The sequence below is a fragment of the Podarcis erhardii genome (genome assembly GCF_964252035.2).
Source record: "Podarcis erhardii genome assembly, chromosome: 3".
NCBI lineage: Eukaryota > Metazoa > Chordata > Lepidosauria > Squamata > Lacertidae > Podarcis > Podarcis erhardii.
Window position 1 is genome coordinate 109,699,840 of NC_138507.1, and position 7,369 is coordinate 109,707,208.

The window sequence follows — 7,369 nt, forward strand, 5'->3', positions numbered from 1 at the left end:
GCATGAAGCGGCCAGCTGAGCCTGGAGCTGCCGCGTCCAGCCTCTGCCTCTAACCCGCTGGAGAAGCTGCCCTCTAGCCACTGCCCACCTCCTCCCGCCCCACAAAGCAGCGCCATCCTCCCTAAAAAACGTTAGCAACTCTGGGGAAGGGGGGGGGGGCACCGGAGGGATCTTTGCACCATGGCGCCGGATATGCTTAGGGACGCGGGTGGCGCTGTGGTTTAAAACACAGAGCCTAGGACTTGCTGATCAGAAGGTCGGCGGTTCGAATCCCCGTGGCGGGGTGAGCTCAGTCCCTGCTCCTGCTCAGTCCCTGCTCCTGCCAACCTAGCAGTTTGAAAGCACAAAGTGCAAGTAGATAAATAGGTACCGCTCTGGCGGGAAGGTAAATGGCGTTTCCGTGCACTGCTCTGGTTTTGCCATGACCAGGAAGCTGTACGCCGGCTCCCTCGGCCAGTAAAGCAAGATGAGCGCCGCAACCCCAGAGTCGGCCATGACTGGACCTAATGGTCAGGGGTCCCTTTACTTTACCTTTACCGGATATGCTTAAGACGGCCGTGTTGCTAGGGGACACCTATTCTTCTCACCAGTGCTTTTTTCTGGGGGACCCAGGGGTACGCATACCCCTAAACATTTTGTGAATCTAAGGTTGGCCTAATTGAGTGACAATATTTTAATAGGAGTGGGAAAATGAGAGTACCCCTAAACATTTTGTTTAGAAAAAAAGCACTGCTTCTCACAGTGCTACAATTCCCACAATGGGTTAACAACCAACCTCTCTTCTAACTTAAATAAGAATGATGAGGATCTCAACCAACTATCTCATGGACAGTGGTTTCCCAACTGACCAGAACCTACAGCCAATCAGAGCCTGCTGTCTGCTGGACTGAGGACAGAATTAACCCTTTAGGTTCCTGGGTGAATGATCCCTGCTGCGGTACTTCCCAAACAAGTCTGGTAAATGGCTGTACCATAATCCCTACCCTGGTGTGGGCTTAGGAGAGCATGTCATGTTCTCTGCAGGGCTCCTCCCCAGTTCTGAAGTCTCTTCTCTGCCTCTAGACAGTCTGGCGGGGCAGACGTTTGTGGGTGGCCTGTTCTTGAGCACGCCCACTCTGAGCAGATGCTTTGCTACCAGAAGTGTAGATGCCAAGTTCTTCTTCCACAAAACACAGCCCTTTAACTCCTCCGAAGGACTAATGAATTGCCTGGAGGAACCTCAGCACAGATCCCCCTCCCCACCTAGCATATTGAAACCCGTCTGCAAACGCCAGAAGAAGCAAGGAGTGAGAAATATTTAAGAAACACTTGGAAAGGCTATCACCGAAATCTATTTTGCTTCAGTCTAAACATGGAAAAGGACAACAGAAACCAATATTAACTTAAGATGAAATGTAAAGAGCTGGAAAATCAGAAACAAGCAGACGGCTTTGCTTGGCAGGGGGAAAAAGCCCACTTGCCTCTGCAATCTGTTGAGAACATGATGAGCCTAGCTGCAAAAAGGATCCAAAGAGAAATATAATTTTGGGGGGGAAATAATGAGAGGATTTTTAAAAATCTATGGAAATGTAAGTTATTTTTCATGCAACATTGTGGGATCCTTCAAATATAGCTTTCTGAAGGCAGGTGCTAAATAACAGAGCAATCAAAGTTTCAATTTTAACTTATTAAGGCTGCAACTCATACCCTACTTAACTGAGAATAAGCCCCGTTGAATTCAGTACTATTTCTGAGTAGACATGGTTAGGATTGTGCCGCTTTAACTGATAAACTAGGGATAGCCTACGGTGAACCCTCCAGATGTTTCTGGACTTCAACTCCCATCAACCCCAGCTAGCATGGCCAATGGCCAGGGATCATGGGCTATGTAGTCCAACAACAATGTGGATGACATGATGTTGGTTGCACCTGTTCCTCTATAGTACAATATCTGTAGCAATAGTACTGTAGCTATCTCATTATCATTTAGTCCCCACAACAACCCTGTGGGGTTGACATTGACTGGTCCAAGGCCACCCTATGAATTCCGTGGCTGTATGAGGATTTGAACCCCGGTCTCCCAAGTCCTAGTCTGACACTTGAACCATGACATCACACTGACCTCATCATCAGTGGCATTTATACTATCAGTGGCATTTATACTATCAGTTGCTTCTGGGCATCCTTTTTCCTTGAATGCTCCCTACACAGAAGGTGCCAGAATGAGGGCAAGAAGAGTCAGTTCCTGCTCCTGCCCTCACTCTTATTTGGCTACGTAGTTTCAAGAAGCCAAATCAGAGTGAGAGCTGGAGCAGGAACTACCCTTATACTAGCAGCTTCTGAGTAGTACACATTCAAGGGAAGCAGTTAGAAGCACAATCTCTGCCAACAGGACTGCACGTACAAATACAGGGCAGCAGCATTTATTTTATATTTGGGGATTTTTTTCTGGAAAAAGAAAGTACAAAGCTGTTGGTGCAATTAGTCTTGCGAGTCTGGAGACTCTTCATTGAAGGTTACACATATTGCAAGGGTGTTTTGGCGCTCACAAAAGAGAAAGGTCACTTCATTATAAACTCTCTACCATCAAAGATCAGGAATCAATGAGAATAATCTAGGTTTCCTTGAAGAATGCTTCACAGAATCACCATAAAGCAGATTCATCTTTGACAGAGCACATCTGGCAACCCTGATCATAATTTATAGAGGTAAGCCATCATTCAAGACAAAGAATGACTGGACCATACCTGGAGAATGGTAGTAATAATAATAATAATAATTTATACCCCACCCATCTGGCTGGGTTTCTGCAGCCACTCTGAGCGGCTCCCAACCGAATATCAAAAACACACTACTGCATTAAACATTAAAAACTTCCCTAAATAGGGCTGCCTTCAGATGTCTTCTAAATGCCAGGTAGTTGTTTATCTCTTTGACATCTGATGGGAGGGCGTTCCACAGGGCAGGTGCCACTACCGAGAAGGCCCTCTGCCTGGTTCCCTATAACCTCACTTCTCGCAGTGAGGGAACCGCCAGAAGACTTTAAGTACATAAGAACAGACAATGAACTTTATCCAGAGCAAATTCCAAGGTGAATTTGCACTCTTTAATCAGGCAAACCCACCTCACAGGGCTGTTGAGAGACTAAAATGTACTAAATTGGGAGACAAGTAATATTTTTTCACAAAACAAATTGTATTAGACATGTGCCTGGAGTCTGGGCACTTCTTCAAGCAGGAAGATGATTTTATGCTCATTATAGTAAAAATACATTTCCTTTATCTGCCCCCTCCCGCAACTTGTCTTAGGTACCGAACAGAACCGTAGAGTAACAACGCATTAAAAACACATTAACGTGTCTCTCTTCTCGCCGTGATGTGTTAATAGTACTGGAAGCTATTATGGACGGGCTGTCAAGCATGCACAGTAAATGAATTGCTGGGTCAGCAGGAGCATATGCTGTGCCATAATTCATAAGAGAGTACTATTAATCTACCGAGATACAAAACAAGTCAAGGAGATCAACATGTTCTCTATAATTACCAGCTTGTTTGCCCACTTGCACTACTCAACTTTGTCGTCTTTTCCAACTAAAAGTTTGGAAACGATGCACACAATAGGCCTACGACGCCTCAGAAACGCCTGTGGAAGCTCAGGAGGGCTTTGTTCCAGCACTAGCCTTTGCAAGAGCTGTAGTCAGTTTCTCTCTTCTGTCTAATAATAATAATAATATTAATAAATTTTTGATTTATATCCTGCCCTCCCCAGCCAAAGCTGGGCTCAGAGCGGCTAACAACAGTAAAAATAGCACAGTTTACATAAAATCACAGTCAATTAATTGAAATACATTCTAAAATCAGTTCAGAATCAAATTAACAGCAACCATTGGGCTAGAGTTCTATGAAGATTACAGAAGGAGGGAGGGGGTCAGGCTGTGCCTTGGCCAAAGGCCTGGTGGAACAGCTCTGTCTTGCAGGCCCTGCGGAAAGACGTCAGGTCCAGCAGGGCCCTAGTCTCATGTGACAAGAGCATGCTACCAGATTGGGGCCACAGCCAAAAAAGCCCTGGCTCTGGTTGAGGCCAGCCTAACCTCCCTGTGGCCCAGGATCTCCAATATGTTTTTATTTGAAGACTGTAAGGTCCTCCATGGGAGAGGACGGTCCCGTAGGTACGAGGGTCCTACAATCCAGTTAGCTGTGTTAAAGGATGAAATAGAAAGCTTTCCTAGTCAAGAGATAGGGAGGCTGTGACCCTCCAGATGGTCTTGAACTCCCAACTCCCATCAGCCCCATCGAGCAAAGCCAATGACTAGGGATGATGGGAGTTGTAGTTCAACAAGAACTCATAGGCTGCAGGTGCCCTGCCTGTGGTCTACTTACTTCATTGTCCCTTGGCCAAAGCTGTGCCTAATTCTATACTAGACTGCATCAACAGAAGTATAATATCCAGGTCAAGGGAAGTCAAGGCCTCTCTCTGTTTTGCCTTGGCCAGGCCCCACCTAGAATACCGTGTCCAATTCTGGGCACCACAATTTAAGGATGTTGACAAGATGGAACGTGTGCAGAGGAGGGCGACCAAGATGATCAAGGGTCTGGAAACCAAGCTTTATGAGGAATGGTTGAGGGAGTTGGGTATGTTTAGCTTGGAGAAGAGGAAACTGAAAGGAGATATGATCGCCATCTTCAAATATCTTAAGGGCTGTCACATGGAAAATGGAGCAAGCTTGTTTTCTCCTGCTCTGGAGGGAAGGACTTGAGCCAAGGGCTTCAAGTTACAAGAAAGGATATTCTGACTTTCTGAAGGACTTTCTGACAGGAAGAGCTGTTTGACAGTGGAAAGGTCTCCCTCGGGAGCTGGTGGACTCCCTTTCATTGGAGGTTTTTAAAGCAGAGGTTGGATGGTCATCTGTCATGGATGCTTTAGTTGAGATTCCAGCATTGCAGGGGGTTGGACTAGATGACTTGGGGTTCCTTCCACCTCTATTATTCTAAATGCAAGAGAAGCTCACCTAAGTGGTACAGCATGTGATTGCATGCAGAAATCCCCAGGTTGAGGCCATGTGCAGTTCAAAGGATAACCTGAGGTTGCGAAGTTAGGAAAGACCATTGCTTCACACTATGGGATACTACTGCAAGAGACAGTGGACCAGAATAACCCTAGCCATTTGCAGGCAGTAGGGTAGGGTGGTAGCCCTCACCTGACCTCCCAACAGCTGAGTCACTGCAGCTTATCGGGAAAAGGGGGGAAAGGATGAGGCAGCCATGGTGCAAACTTGCTGGTGCATTTGAGTGTGGCAGCCTCCCCACCACCTGCCTCCCCCTCTCCTTCCCACTAAGCAACAGTGACTCAGCTGTAGCAAGTTCAGGTGAGGACCACCACCCACCATACTGCCTGCTGCCGGCTGTAACAAAGGAATGCTCGGAAAACTCACTCTTGGAACTTGCATGGCAAAAATGGAACTTCTCCAGATGTTTTGGGCTACAACGTCCATCAGCCCCAGTCACAGGGTCAGTTAGTCTGAGCACTTAACCATTGCCAAAGGAGAGGGCCAGAGAGGTCACCTGTTTGCAGTATTTTGTTTGCATGTGCTAGGACAGATAGATAGATGCAAATCTAGGGGAATGGGGGGGGGAGAAAATACTGTAATTTAAATAGAAATTCAACACACCTCACATTCATTGAGAAGACTATGGCAGGTGGCTCTGTCTGCTAACCAGGTGGCTCAGTCAGCTGCTAAGCATTGGTGGGCAACTTCCAAATCCTTATCTCCTCTTTCTTTCTTTCTTTCTTTCTTTCTTTCTTTCTTTCTTTCTTTCTTTCTTTCAACACAGTCCTGAACCAGACAGCCCATGACACATGGCCACTTTCCTTGGGTGACCCCTGATTCATATTTTTAGCTTCTTTACAATTACCGGATGAGGAGTAGAGAACGGAGAGATCTACTCTCGATATAGAAATGTTTATATAAAAAAAAATAGGCAGTATTTCTGAGAAGGAACTCTGCCAGGAGCATCCTGTACCAGCTTCAGCTACTGGTAAGTCCCACATACAGTGGTACCTCGGGTTACAGACGCTTCAGGTTACATACGCTTCAGGTTACAGACTCTGCTAACCCAGAAATAGTACCTCGGGTTAAGAACTTTGCTTCAGGATGAGAACAGAAATCATGCTCCAGCAGTGCGGCAGCAGCAGGAGGCCCCATTAGCTAAAGTGGTGCTTCAGGTTAAGAACAGTTTCAGGTTAAGAACGGACCTCCGGAACGAATTAAGTACTTAACCCAAGGTACCACTGTACATTCTATAGCAGGGGTCAGCAAACTTTTTCCACAGGGGGCCGGTCCACTGTCCCTCAGACCTTGTGGGGGGGCCGGACTATATTTTGAACCCCCCAACTCTCCCCTTCCTTCTCCCCAGCACCGGACGAGCCCTGGTGGCAGCTTACCTGTGCCTTGTGAGTGGCAGGGGCTGGTGGCATCGGTGGCAGAGGGATGATGAGTGGCGCAAAAGGGCTGGCTCCAGAGAGGGGCTGCTTAAAATGGCACCCAGCCAACTGTAGCTCAGCAAAGCCCAGCCCCCTTCCTCCTCTAGGCAGGGTGGGGAGAAGCCAGGAGGATGGAGGGAGGAGGTGCCGCCACGGTGTGTGTGCGGGAGAGGGGGGGGGGAATGGTGCAGCCCAAACGTTCAGAATCCCCCTGGCCACTCCATGTGACGAATCCTGGACCATCCATGGGCAGGATTCAGAAGGCAATTGGGCCAGATCCGGCCCCCAGGCCTTAGTTTGCCAACCCATGGTATAGGAAAGGTTCTTGGAACATGGATCAGTGAGGCCAGGCTATCCCAGTCCTAGAGTAGCCATTGCTGGACAGAGGTCCCTTCCAACTCTATGATTCTAGGATTCTATGAAGAAAATAGCAGATGTTGTTGTTGTTTAGTCGTTTAGTCATGTCTGACTCTTCGTGACCCCATGGACCAATGCACGCCAGGCACTCCTGTCTCCCACTGCCTCCCGCAGTTTGGTCAAACTCATGCTGGTAGCTTCGTTACGCAAAATGAAACCGTGGTCTGACTTGGTGCAAGTTCCTCTTTGTAGCATCCCTTTAAAGCAGGGGTGCTAGACTCTTCGTAAGGGGGACAATGCCAATAGCCTGTAGAGATGCTTCATTTGTTTTAAGGTTTGGTAAGGAATGATTTGCCCACCCACTCCACCCTCCGCTCTGGACTGCTTTTATCCCTATGTGAGCTTGTTCACCAGATGCCCCGGAGTCAAATGTTCAATCTTTCACATTGAGGGCAGAGAGTATTCTTGTATTAATGTCACGTCGCCGGCAAAATGAATGTCAACAAGCCCAGCTAGACCCCTTGAGGCTCCTTCTCACTTGTATGTGTGTGAG